Source organism: Varroa jacobsoni, unplaced genomic scaffold (assembly GCF_002532875.2).
Source record: "Varroa jacobsoni isolate VJ856 unplaced genomic scaffold, vjacob_1.0 scaffold_673, whole genome shotgun sequence".
NCBI lineage: Eukaryota > Metazoa > Arthropoda > Arachnida > Mesostigmata > Varroidae > Varroa > Varroa jacobsoni.
Genome location: NW_019213575.1, coordinates 115007 through 128416, shown reverse-complemented (window position 1 = coordinate 128416; position 13410 = coordinate 115007). Strand labels below are relative to the sequence as shown.

The 13410-nt window shown below is 40.0% G+C and overlaps 1 long non-coding RNA gene across 1 annotated transcript; it reads left to right on the top strand.

Annotated features, from left to right (window-relative positions):
• Window positions 1–694: 694 nt before the first annotated feature.
• LOC147753189 (uncharacterized) lies at window positions 695–2437 on the top strand. The gene is made up of 3 exons (XR_015311944.1): window positions 695–920; window positions 1344–1461; window positions 2059–2437. It is a non-coding gene; the product is annotated as an uncharacterized LOC147753189 (long non-coding RNA).
• The last annotated feature ends 10973 nt before the right edge of the window (window positions 2438–13410 follow it).

The window sequence follows — 13410 nt, the reverse complement described above, 5'->3', positions numbered from 1 at the left end:
AGAAACAACACAAGATTACTTTCTGTTGTGATGGAACAGCAATCGACAGGAAAAATGATTGAGAGGACCACGGCAAGTAAATGGCAAGGCGGGAGAGCAGAGGGAGAGAGAGAAGAGAAGCACTGAAGACTTGGACAAGATAACTTGATTGTCTTCTGAAAGTCTTGACATATCGAGCTCACTTAAAAGTCTGTCTCATCTAGCGCCGCCTTCTCGAACTTGACGCTCGGACAAATCGTTTGGAAAATTAGCGCGGGCGAAGCAGGTTCTAAATCAGCCGCTGCTCGAAAATAAGTCAGACGGCTTTATCCGATTATTCGTCCGTTTGGCCCGGCATCCTTTAACATAGTGAATATGCGCCTCGCGCATACATAAGGGGACGTGGTACCGACAAATATCTAGAGGCTATACTAGCGAGTTTAATCTGTAATTGTGTTGTTTTAATGAGAAAGAGGTTATGAACGTGTATATCAGCATGAGATAAATCATCACCAAGGCTGAGACGTTACTTCACTGCTTGATCACCCTACAAAAAGGATTGTGTGAACAACTCATACAGGTAAACGCAGGATATTTCATATACAACAATCGTCTGGCTTACCACTGTAAGGCAATCGTGCCTGTGGATTATTTCGTGGTACACCATAGAGACAATTAGAGATCAGGCAATTAGAAAAATTGCCCTGAAGACAACTAAATTACCTAGGTGGGCGATCAGCAATGACTACCTGGCAATGACGAAGCGTCTTTGGCGGACTCTTTTCATGTCTGTAGATATGTGTATGTTTGTGCTCTACACATGAAGATATACGCCGGCCTGAACAGACATGTTACAGGCATATATTGCAAGGTATGAGCAGCGAAATGATGATATGCTTAATGGATAGCTGCAGATATACGTCGGAACAGCGCTCGCACAGGTGGGCGTTACCCAGACACAGAAGTCTACCCGATCCACAATGATTGACGCGAAATAGGTTTCCCTTCAGACATATTAAGCTTATTATTATCACTTCTATTACTATTATTATTATTGTTATGCCTTTATCAGCATTGTGTAAAAATACATAATCAAAGCGGGCAGACACTACGACTAATTTCGTTTAGAGGTTATTTAAGGGTATACCTTCTATACTTATACCTTATGCTTCTCCTCAGTGTCCCACGGGGCTTTTGTAGATTCATATAATTAAGGATAAGCTGTTAGCAGTTTTTTTCCTTATACCTACGACGAAGAAAAATACAATATGTCTAGAGGATAATAAATCACCTGCAAAAGGCCTCCTACGCTACTCACAACTGACGTATCCTCAAGAACGGATTACTCTATTTTTATAAACCAGGCGCCTTGTAGACACAAGACACAGCCAACATACTTGAAGATTGGAGCTCCTTCCAATGTGATGTACACGAATGCGGCTATTCCATGGATCATTCAGGGTGAGCTCGAAGTATCTCTTCGTAAGTATACGAGACTGAGCACGCACTAGCGCAAAAAGATCTCTGCTAAGACTCGTACGTATTCGTACATATATGTGCGCCAAATATTACTAATATTGTCGAGACAAACCTTACGTGAGTGTAGTGAAGTTTGCTTTTCTACCTATATAAGACATTTGCTGATTACTTATTAGCAATTAAGTCGGGTCCGTAATTAGAGTTTCGACATATCTGAGGGCTAGAGTGCATAAAAAATATCTAGTATAAACTTACAAATACGTAAAAGAATTATGTATTACCCGACAAACGTACGGAGGCAACGTAAGCGCGAGTATGAAGCGAGCCATACTTGAATACTCTTAGAGATTATGCTTGAAATGCGCGGAATCTGAAAACATTAGGACTAGTTGGTCAAAACATGGAAAGGTGCTCGACAATGCCGTAATTTCTACTGCCGTCTACCAGTGTCCATTACATATTGAAATTGTTACCAGTTAAATCCTTCAACGTAACATAATTTCTTATTTCGGAAGATGGCTTTGAGGTCCGTGGGTCTACACCTCTAGTACGTCTAGCCGAGATGTTTTATTGATAACTATTACGACTATTATTTTATAGTGAGTTGGCGTGAACGGGCTATTCAAACGGTCGCGATAATGGTGGATGCGGTAGCTAAGGCAGGAGGATTAAGATTAGCTGCCAGTTTTAACTTCATGTTAGTAAGTACAAACGGGACGTTCAAATATGCCCGCCTTACATTGATACCGACATCTACCTACGAGCGTTCCTGGCACACGATGATTTCGATGGATGATTGAACTTAGAGAAAGACAAAACGAATCGCTCCAAGAAGGAAAAATCAGGCCTTCACGTGGCACACAACTAATACATCCAGTTCTTTGTGTGTTTCATGTCTGAAAAATGATAAAAAACAGATGGCGGATTTGGTGAACTGTGCAGGTGGATAGTATGCTGTCCTATTGCTTCAAAGTGCTCACTTTACAAAAAAGTCAGCTGCTACATGTTCGAGCGTAAAGTCACTAGTCTAGTATTTCTAATTTTAGCGAACGATATGTAAATCTTAAGTAGAGCCAACTTCTAACATTGCTTCGACGTAAATGTTTGTTATTGATAGTATACTACATGTCTCTCACCAATTTTTTTTTAGGTTTTTGGACTAACTAATGGGCGCTTGTGTTTATATTCACATTATTTAACATAACAATACATGCAAGTAACTATTTCTAATTATAATATTAAAAATACATCTATTAGACACCGTAACCACATTTCATATTTTGAAAGTTTCTCACAATAGACAACTAACGCATAACCTCACTTCTATCTAATGACCGCCTCTTGAATAATCCGGACCAATTAGTAACATGTTTACATTTAACCGTTCATTGCCGGACGATACTCGCATTAACGACAAAGGATGCCGCTATTCCCGACGGCAACAAATCTTCAAAAACGCAACAGTAGATTAACATGAAATGGTGAGAAAGAGCCACTCAGCATTCGATAAGCCCCAACGTCGTTGCTAGCTTGTTCGTAGGTGCCTTGCCCTACAGCCACAAGCAATGAAGGTGCCCATGTGCCCTCCAAAGAATCGAAGAAACGTCATTGTTGTTATTGTTTTCAACAAATTAGGAGTTACACAGGTTCCGTACCAAAGTCAAAAGCCTCACCTATTCACGATGTTATGAAATAATTAAAAGCCAACAACCAGCGGTTGTTGGCGGTCCAGATAGCGGTCGTGCAGCTTTGATCTCGCTCACTCACTTTGGGCGATTCCGTTAAGAATCTTTTTCTCCTATACATCTCTTGGTTTCGACTAAGCGTCCTCAGCCTGTGAAGTCGCGCCGTGCTGCGTTTGCGCCACGAGGAAAAACGCATAACCAGATCTTCGTAGTGGCGAAGCGCGAGCATAAAAACTTCGCCAAGGTGAAATCTCCGTGACATGTCCCGGTATCGTAAAGGCACTCGTCGTCAGTATCGACCATCCGTCGCCAAAAACGGTCAGCGCCGATGTTTGCCGGCTCCCGTCGAAATGGCACGAAATGTACGCGGAAGCAGTGCGGTAGTACGCACCTTTTTGCGCTTGCGTTGTACTTCGAATTCACGGCCTCTCTCAGTTGTTGGTGCTAGCCCTGTTAGGTAGAGGCCCAGCATCGCCCTCTGCATTTTCGCATGGGTAGTGCGGACTCCTTAGAAGGCAGGAGGTGCCCGCGGTGCTGCTCACTCGATTGTATCTGTTTGTAGTTGAAAAGTCCATGAATCAGACTTGTCGAAGTATCGCTTGGTTGCGTACATTCAGTCGGTTCTATCTCCCTCTCTTAAATAAAGCTAATTGCTTCTTCATAAAAAGCCGCGGTGGAGCCAGCTGATACAGTAGGCATTGATACAAAGGCAAACGAAGGCTAAGCCCCATCGGCGACTACAGAAGCTGAAGAAGTCAGCCGAGGCGGCGACAGCAACGGTACCAAGATTTAACAGAAGATGGAAAGTCGCTGTCACAGCAGTGGATGATATTAACGATAATTGCCTATAGCGATTTTTGTTCTTCTGCTAGTGTTTTTTCTTGCCAGTATCCACCTGTAAAAACACTAATACTGATGTATTTTTAATGATCTTGATGGATATAATATCTTGGTTATGCGCTGAATTTCTCTGCTGCGCCGATAAGATTTCGCAGAAATCTCACCATAGAAGTAAACCTATTTTTGATCTTTTTATTAATAGCAGTGCCTATCGAGCTGCGAAATATATATATATATGGGTTTAGTTACCTATAACGAATATTGAATAGGCAAGATATTGTCAATATATGTATATTTTTGTGCATTGCCTACTGGCATTGTAAATATAGTGTTATACTTTCAGACAGAAATAGCCTTTCTTAAAAATACAAATTTATATTCATTCATATTTATACTTGTGTACTATAATTCCACCAAGAAATCGCTCTATACTTTCGAGAATTCAGGCCACAAAGATGTTTTGATTTGAGCGTAAGGTATGCTAACTATACACGCCATAAAGAACTATCTAAGTGACTCAATAGATTTCGTTCTTATCCGTCGTCTTCTTGAGATGTTAAGAACGGAGTTTCAAGACCTAGACGTGCCCGATCCGCAAATGTGAGTGCTCGCATAGCTTATATGGACACACAGGTGTACATTGCAACTTTGATCGACGACATATTTCCCACCCATGAAATTTTATCTGATTTAGTTTGAGAGAGAATTTGACGCATAAATATTGTTACTCATAGAACATTTTGAGCTAACTAGCATTGCTGCGAAGCCTAGTGATAGAACTTGCTAGACTTAACCCACCCAGAATATCTTGAATGCGAAGACGTTTTAGTTTACCTACGGTGGCTGCAACAATAGAATAGCCAAATCTCCTGTCTTCACTCAGTATACTAGTCTCTATAAGGCACGCTTCGTTAACTTTTGTATGTATAGTTGGCCTAGACATCGGCCATGACAGACAAGACTTTTCTCACTGCAACCGACGAAGAAGCCTAAAGTAGGTTGAAGGTAGGTGTGCTACAATTGGCCCACGCCTCTACCGGTCCAGACACGCCCGGGAAATTCTTCAAATTTCCTTTTTTGGATCGACGATCAACATGCTTGATTCATCTATCGTTTATTTCTATAGTAAATTCATTTATTATTAGTGGTCGGTGTTTGCCCCTCAATGTTGAGCGAAAACGTCAATCGAAGGGGTGGCACAGCCCAAGCCCAGATAGGTACGGTACCACGCCCCGGGAATTGTGGCCATTTGGGGTACCACTGATCGTCAACATGGTGACATGTGAGCAAATTGCCGGCAGTCAGCCTTCAGAGTTGATTGTTGGGCAGCCTCGAAAAAAAAATAAACCCCTTAAAATCCATGTAGGAGCATCTATTTAAGGTATAGAGAAGTTTTCATAACCATTTGCTTAGTAATTCTGTTGGTGTTGACTTTTCTATTTATTTGCGATAGATGATGTGAAAACCTTAGCAGAATAACAGTGGACCCTGCGTTTGAAAAGTAATGATCAGTTCAAACGATAGATTTATGAAGCCTCTATATAAGGTTTTCAAAAAGAAAATCGAAAGAAATAATCCGATTTCACTGTCGTGTTGTATCACATTCAAATTATTCAATAGTTTTAGGTTTGTATACAATCAATGCACGATGTAACCTATATATGACTTTCTAGAGTTTTATATACTTTTAGTTGGGTTCCACGTGAAGGAAATACCCATTGAAGAAGATGGCATCGGCACGACCGCACCGCCATACCGATCGTAAAGAAACCGATAGTAAATTGTTCACAACAGCGATACAAGTCTAGTCCAGCGCTTATCACTCTGCATTTGTTCATTCAAGATCAGCAGTTACCGCATATTTATGTAGCCGTAAAATGCACTACAAAAAAAAAGCTATCGTTCTATTGCTTTTGTAACATGTATATGCCAGGCAAGCTTTATATGCTGTCTAAACTTAGCGGATTTAAATCGCTGCACAAAATCGTTACACGACATCATAATTAATATACTATAAATCACTCGTATAATACGGACTGCGATGAACAGGTAACAGATATACAGACTACGATCTTAAAAGCTAAGCGTTGTGTATTGCATGGCAATGCCTTGAGTGCATGGAGTCGCTACGAATGGATGTTCTCACGACAGGATCTGACAAAATAGGAAGTATCTTTTTTTTTTTTTTATAGAACAAATCCTACGGATCGATCGTTACACAATCGAAGTCCATTTGCTTGCCGCAGACGAGCACATAAAAGGTAAATTTGGGGAAAGTAAAGCGGGTATTCTTGCCACTCGGGTAACAACAGCCATCAACAACTGTTATATGTGCTATTCAAACAGGCATGTAGGTATTTAGTCGACTGATCATTGGCTAAGTCTAAATGAACGTGGTAAAGAAGACTTTGTATAGGTTGATGGTATCCGTTTTCCTTTCTCATATCGTCATGTGAAAGAGACTATTTGACAATTCCCTGTATATTTCGGATGAGAGCACGTTCATCCGGGAGTATTCTCAGGGTCTCCTCAAAGTCGCGTCGTGCTGATTGGACCTACACAGACGTCGAACCCACCCGTCTAGCTGAGGTACTGTGGACACATGGCCATGAGCGTCACCGTGCACGAGCAAAGCAGCAACAACTATCGGCGTTATAGGGTGGGGGTAGGGGGGAAGGGGTCTACAGGTGCGTTATTCGACATTGTCTGTCTGTGCGGACAGTGAAGAAAAATAACGGCTACACAAAGAAGTGAAATCAGCAAACATTTTTTTCCCCTAGCACATTGTACATTTGGCAATGTACGAAGATGATAGAGGAAAAAGCGATTCTATCGAGCACCCCTGATGGCAGCGGACTTCAAGATGTGTCGGTCATAGCGGCAACAGTATCGACACGAACTGGTGAAGATCATGTCGAAGATCACAACGGACGTGTGAGCATTTTCCGTTGTTCTTTAACGTACAAATGTATCACTTCAAAGGGTAGAAGCTCAGCTTTGCCTCTTTTTTGCCGCCTGTTCTTGGCGTCTGTTGCAACTGTTGGCGCTCCTGATGATGCCTGGTGGGGCTAACTACCTATCCAGCATAGCAGCAACAGTAGCGAAGTGCCAAGGTGTGCTCTCAACGAATTCACCGATTGTCACGGTTTTGGGCGGACGCTCACAATCAATATCCCATCCACTAATGAGGCAATACTGAACCAACTGACCCAGCCCACAACACAGTATTTCTAAATTAAGCTAGCTGCATCAATAGCCTCAGCAGCATTATTGCCACAACGCGTATGTGGACTGATAAAGGGAACATCGTATCTTTTCATATAACGTCCGTCTGTTTGCCTATACACAGCTAAACAGCACGACCAGCTACTTCGTGGCGAAGTCAACCTTCACCTCTGTGCCGATCGTTGATTGTTACTGCTGCTTTTTTACAACAATAGCTTCGATGGGACATGGGTTTTGAACGTCGCGGCCGCTGCAGCCTGCTTAGTTTCCTGTTTCTGTCAGTTGCTGTGGCTTCAGCATCGAAAGGCCATCGAACAGAAAGACATGACGCACGAAACACAGCAACAGTCGCTGTCGCCCTGAAGTAAATAACGCCGCGCAATGGAAGAAAACGACGTCAGTAAAGTGCAGTAATACCATCCGCCGCAGCAATACGAAAAGCGGCTGTAGCCTCAACAGAAGCAATAACCGAGAGCAGGTGATTCTGCAGCTGTCCTCTACGAAGACATTGGCCAGTAGCAACAGCAGCGGCGGCGGCGGCGGCGATGGTCCGGGCGGTAAAATAGTGTATATAACATACACGCGCACACGGACGTATGAATAACGTTACTACGTAAGTCTCCCCTGCGTAATAGTCTGCGCGACTTATTATGGTGCCCTGCAGTGAGTGTGCCCACTTGCTAATAGAACATAAACCAATCACCAATAAACGGTCGTTAGCAGACGACATAATAGTACCACATGGGCGACCACAACAACAATGACCGACAATAGCGACAATAACAATAGCAACAATGAAGCCACTGCAGCTGTAAGCAGCAGCAACAAGGCAAAAGAACGAACAATTATGTGAACGAATTAATCAATGTAAGGCGATAGTAGCTGTTGACTTTTTAGTCAAGCTGATAGCGCCACGCACGTTTCGGCGGTCACCTGCTCCGACAAAAGGATACAGACCAGGAGACGGAAAATAGTGGGAGAGAGAAAGGACGAACAAACTTGAGAAGAGAAGAAGGCTTCGGCGCGTATATCGAATCCCACAAACATCTAGCAAAAAAACAAAAAGCTCGAACAGCCGGCATGAGGCATTGCTCCGCCAGAGGTAACGAGCGTTAAATCATTAAGTGTAAGAAACTGAACATATTTGTCAGAGAAGAATATAAAAGCATCCTTGTTGCATGTTTATAAATCGATTGCACTATAAACAGATTGAGAGGTTTAAGCATATCCACCTTGCGAAATGCACTCGGGAAAGAAACTGGAAAATGGAGAATACCTCTATCAGCTGTTGTGGATGAAAATGACGGGAAACGATGCTGCTTCTATAGTCCGAGCGACGGTGCGAGGACTGAAAAAAGTTTTGAGCACACTAATTGTACAATGAAAATCAATTTATAAAGATTAAGCAATCACCATTTTCATCATAAATAGCTTAATGCCACAAGTTTATTTAATAAGATATAATTGATCTTAAAGGAAAAGTTACAGTCAACTATGACTGATGGCTATATATCGCTCGTATTAAGTTTCTTATTGTGGTTCCGTATTGGCCAAAACTTGTGCATAACATCCATAAAACATAGCCATCATAAGCCTTTATGTGTAAACAACTCGGATAACCTATTGAAAGTTATACCTAACTGATATACATTTATATTTTGAAAAACTGACTATTTCAAGCTTCACGAGTTAGTTGTAAGCTTGCATTAACGGACTGTTTTGCTGGGCCATAAATTAAATAGATATCGGTCAAATACAGAGATGTCTTTTTGTTGCATCATGTATCTGGTATATATCAACCCGATGACTGTTCAGCCGATCGTAGAAATCACTTGTTATAGATAAAGTAATGAATTGTAGTTTGCTATTCAATTGCGCTTGTCACCACACCAACCCTTGATTAGATTAATCCGGATACGCCTAGAAAACTTGACGACCACAGATCAGATTTGCGTTACTTATTTTCACAGGATTAAGATATAGCGATATATCCTCCTTTTGCCAAAGTTGACAAATATCGACGTCGTGGAAACGTTTGCATTGGACAAAGGAAAAGATGCCTAGTATTCTTTCAATTTGACTTTTTAGTAGGGTTGGTAACCAATAACGAATCGAATAAGCGCATTTAATTATTTTTATGAGCCAGTAATACTTTAACGTATAGCGATTTTTATTAGGAAAAAATATCATGTCTATATTTAATAACACACAAGCACAGTTGTTTCTAACCCATTTGGCCAAGGGCAAGCCATACGGGCGAGCAAACTTCCTCTGTTAGGTTCATTTCGAATAACTGAATTACCTTAACGTAACTAACTCGCCCCGACTTCTCTTCAAAAGAAGGTGACATTGCTCGAGGGGCATCTTATGAAACAGTCATCAACATCAATTTTAAGCCCGCCAATCGCAGGTGACCTGTTCAACGCTTTTTGCTTGAAATTTTCAGTACATTCGTTGAAAGCAACTCAATTTTATTATTGCCGCGCAACCTTAAATCTAAAACAGTTAGGCCGAACATGAGTCAGGCAAAAATTGCTAACTAGTCAAGCGATGTTTTTGAATACAGCAAATGGCTGCCGTATCTCTCCAAATCAGCTTCTTTTTGTCTCCCTTCGTTTATTGCGATCAACAATTGGGCCTAGATTGAAAGAAAAAACCTTGTATATATGATTCACTGTTGCCCGCAGGAAGCCGTATTAATACAGCGGTCATTAAGGCCAATCTCGATAGGTTTCTCGTTTTTCTAAATGCATAGGTCTTGAGACAAGGAATTTATCAATAGGATTTTATCAATTTTAAGTGTATCTAAGTAGCTTTCTCAAACGCCAAATATTTGAAAAATGTACATATACACATATGTGTATATGGACTGTTTGAAGACCAGACGTTGAGTCAGACATATTATGAGCGCACCCTTACCCTTATGCGATACGGATGTGAGCGTTGTGAGACGAACCCGTCCAATAAATGAATGCAATGTCCCAGCATGGTAATTCATGATCCGATCGATTTACAGAACTAAATATAATTAATCTGGGATTGCCTTTGATCACATCAGTTTATGTCAACTTTGATGAATTTTAATAGTAATTAATAATATTACGCTTACCTATATAACAGTATAAATAATCTTGTGGTTGAATGCAGCTGCGAAATTCTAATACCCGTTTTGGCGTCCGATCTATGCACGTTTAAGTTGGCCTTGAAGAATTCTCGCATACCGCACGTACATGCCTGAAAATGCATTCCTGTTGCCAAATTGCTGCGACAGATCGGTGCTAAAGGCAATCAGCTCATATAAAGTTAAAACAGCGCAGGGATTTTAATGAATAGTATAGTGGTTTGATGATAACATCTAAGTTTACTCATACGTCAGCATTCCATATCTTTGGGTGTTAATAAACCCAAGGTTACGGATTTTATTGTAATTTTTTTATTGTAATTTTGCAATTTATGTAAAACACTGGTTGTTTTTACGTGTAGCAATTTTACTTGACCAGTACGCTGGCCGGTAATCGCTCTGCTCTGATATGAACTTCGCCTCAAAAATTCCCCCATTGCTGAAGTTATATTCAATCTTGATGAAACCCATCGAGCAAATGGAAGGAAAGTTACTAGGGTAAAAACTGTGTAGCTTGCACTTTTTCTTAAAAGAAAAAGGTAATGTTCTTTTAGAGGAGACATCTGTTATATTACTTATACTAGAAGGTGCTTCTGTTCACTCTAAGATGTTATCTCATTTTAATTATTTCTTAGGTTTAAGACATTTTAAATAGTTTAAAACATGAAGACGAGTATTACTTTTTGCGCAGCGGATACCGATTTTGAACAAAGTCCTAATCTCCATTTGGGTCCTAATTATAAAAAAAAAAATCCATTAAGTACCTAGCTCACAACATCATCGAATCATTATTTTTTTTTTCAATTTTTGTTTTTCACCGAATTAACTCGCTAGTTTATATTAACATAGTGCCAACTACTGATATGTTTTATATATATATAAGACTAATAAATGCTGCAGAGGTATGATTTAGTTAGTCGAACAGAAACAAAGTTAAACAATACTTTTGCTACACTAACGTTTGCTATGATAAATATAAATTTTGATACTGACTATAACAGAGGCGTAGTACAGGCACAAATATAAATGTTTCAATGCCTATAGATGGAGTTCGCATTCAAATGATCCATTGGATTAATACAAACATTTAAAAAACGTTTATTCGTTTTTTATTACATTCTTAATAGATATGACATAAAAAGGCACTATATCTACGATTTGATGATCAGAGCTTTAAGGGTAAAAAACAAATGCCAGTAAATTTCATATATTTGAGGTAACTAAAAATATCCATTTCATCAAGTAACGTAATACTTAAAATTAGTTTGGATCTTTCCATTTCACAACAGGTTCACAAACTGACTGATCTGAATTGATTTGTCTGTAAGTAGTATGGTGTTATGTATCGCAAACACGCTCACTTTTCTCTGCTCTTTTAAGCTTTACTTGCCATCATAAAATTTCGTCACTTTAAGTAGTCATCCTTGTTAGCCATATTGTTTGTTTCAGTAAATCGATTGGGTAGCAGTGCTCTTCAGATTTATTTTGGAGATAGTCCTAGTCATTTGTACTGGAAATTTGAGCTCGTTCTTAATATCAGCGTACCGGGCTGTTGCGTTTCGCCAGACCTGTCTATGGGTAATGTATCCGATGCTTTGTACAGAGTATTGGTACTGAAGTTTTCGGTCCCAACAAAGGAAAACTATGCCGTTCGAGGATTGTCGTTTTTCGAAGGACAAAACTTGAGTTCATGGACCTGTGAGGTTCGTTTTTTCTACTCGTGCCCTTCTGCCTAGAAAGTGTGAGAAAAGCAGTATAGAACTTGACGTCTATTTTTGTAGGGCACACGGTACCTTATCAAGACTAACATGAAGGACCCACGTACGTGCTAATGACTAGCTATCTGTTGGGGGGGAGGGGGGCTAAAAATGGAACGGTGACAAGTTAGATGACTATCATCCGAATCACTTAATTTAAAGTCGATGCTCCGAATAGATGAAAGTAATTTCTCTCGTGAGAGATAGATCGAATGTACTAATTACCCATGTGACTACATATGGCAAATGCATAGAGTGATTTCAGCTTGTAAATGGCGCCTATCATAATAGTGAAACTAACAATCCCGACAGTATAATGTGTGAGCAGCATTAATAGATAAGCGAAGATTTACGAATTTCTGTATTTGGCAAAGCATAGGCTATTATGAATGAGTCTTCCTTCTTAAGCCGCTATTATAGCAGAGATTTGAAGTGAGTTCATCATATAGGTAATATAGGATATAATAATAGGATAACAACGTCTATTTGTATTGTTTCTTTAACTAGCATGGAAACTATTTTAATGAACGTGTTATCTATATGCCAATTATTACACTAGTTATTAATTTTCTATGCTTCAACAAAATCTCAGCGTTTACGCGACTTGTATTAGCGTAAGTTTTTCACACAATCTAAACCGGCGCCGATCGTTCGATAAAACCAATCTATATATGGCCACAAGGCCGAATGATTTTGCTTTTGCAAACTTGAGCAGGCTTAACGAGCCAGAATGTATTCTGTGCTTCGAGCAGTGTTTTGGGTGCGATTTGTAAGAACTATTAAATTCCAATCTTCTATCCGTCCGCAAACTGCGAGAGATTCATTGCGGATAGTCTTGGCCTCCGGGAAACCACGAGTCTTCATTGAGCTCTAGCACGGACTGCAAATAATGAGACGTAGCCAAAACGATTCGCTCAGTATCAATAGAGACGTTAACCAATGGCCAGGAGAAAAGGTTGGAAGAATTTGTGCTTTTTATTTTACTCTAGAAAGCAGACGAGGGTAAATTAAAAGAGAAAGCATTAAAATTGTCCGATACAAGAAAACGACAGACGTTTTGTAGTCTTAATTAAGTGCTTTAAATTTATAGGCGGAATAAGATAAAACGAACATATCATTCACGACGTACTTTATTCAAATGACAAATCAGATATGAAATTAGCGGGAGGACTTATTTTTAAGACAAAGTTTATTTCGATGACGTTTAAAACTTTTGAAAATGTCGATGTCGAGTATCGTAAAATGTGTATGGCAACACTTCGACGGACTCTCAACTAATCGAAAATATGTTTGTTTAAAACATAAGTCTACAATGTACATATAT